Source organism: Nicotiana sylvestris, chromosome 9, assembly GCF_000393655.2.
Source record: "Nicotiana sylvestris chromosome 9, ASM39365v2, whole genome shotgun sequence".
NCBI classification, from domain to species: Eukaryota; Viridiplantae; Streptophyta; class Magnoliopsida; order Solanales; family Solanaceae; genus Nicotiana; species Nicotiana sylvestris.
Window position 1 is genome coordinate 932,157 of NC_091065.1, and position 1,123 is coordinate 933,279.

Here is a 1,123-nt window from a genome sequence, read left to right on the forward strand (position 1 = left end):
TTTGCTTTAATTGTTTATTTTGTCGAGTCTAACGTTACTCGATTATTGCTCTAATCTCAGAAACTTTGATTGAATGCGTAGGGTCGGAAGCCAGGACAAACTCAATGACTTTGACCCCGAACTTGAGAAAAACATTTCACAGGAGGTTGAGGGAAGAAAAGGATATAAACAATATTCAAACACTCATCCAATTTCCTATGAACATGGCAGAGGAGCAACATATGGTTGTTCAGGAGGTAGCAATGCCCAGTATTTCTAATGTTACCTCCAGCATAGTGAAGCCCAGAATCACTGGGCAGTTCGTGTTGAAACAGAGCTTGATCCAGCTACTTCATGCAAATGGGCAGTTTATGGGTCTTCAACACGAGGATCCACAACAACATATTATGAACCTCTTGGAGATTAGTGATACTTACATCACTAACGGGGTCACTCCAGATTATGTGAGGCTCACACTTTTCCATTCTCTCTGTTGGGCGAAGCTAAGCGATGGCTAAAGGCAGAACCAGCTAATTCCATTACATCATGGAATGATTTGGCAAGAAAGTTGTGATCAAAGTTCTTCCCTTCAGGCAAAACTGAAAAGATCAGAAGTGAGATAGTTTCCTTCAAACAGAAAGCAGGAGAATCTTTATACTCAGCTTGGGAAAGGTTCAAGGGGCTACTCATAGGTTGTCCTCATCACAATCAGACGAATAAAGTGTTAGTTCACACTTTCACAGAAGGGCTCCATCCCCAAACAAAAATTGTAGCAGGTGCTGCAGCTGTAGGTCAAGTATTGGAGAAAAGCTTTGATGAAATTTATGCATTATTGAACATATTCTCCAAAAGCAATCCGGGTTGGCAAGGATAGATGGGTAGGAACATGGTACAAAAATCACCATGGGTTCTTGAATTAGATGTTGTCTCAGCATTGTCAGCACAGGTCTCTATGCTGACCAACCAAGTCAATCAGATGACCATGATCATTAACAAGCAACAAGCCCAGCTAGTGCAACAAGTTCAAATATATTGTGAAGTATGTGGAGAGTGTCACATGAGCAATCTATGCCCAGCAAATCCAGAGTCTGTATATTTTGTGGGTAATTAAAATTGAGGCCAAACAAATCAGTATGGGGACACC

At 41.2% G+C, this 1,123-nt stretch overlaps 1 non-coding gene across 1 annotated transcript; it reads right to left on the minus strand.

Annotated features, from left to right (window-relative positions):
- Positions 1 to 583: 583 nt before the first annotated feature.
- LOC138878852 (small nucleolar RNA R71) lies at positions 584 to 688 on the minus strand. The gene has a single exon (XR_011402624.1). It is a non-coding gene; the product is annotated as a small nucleolar RNA R71 (small nucleolar RNA).
- Positions 689 to 1,123: the final 435 nt, after the last annotated feature.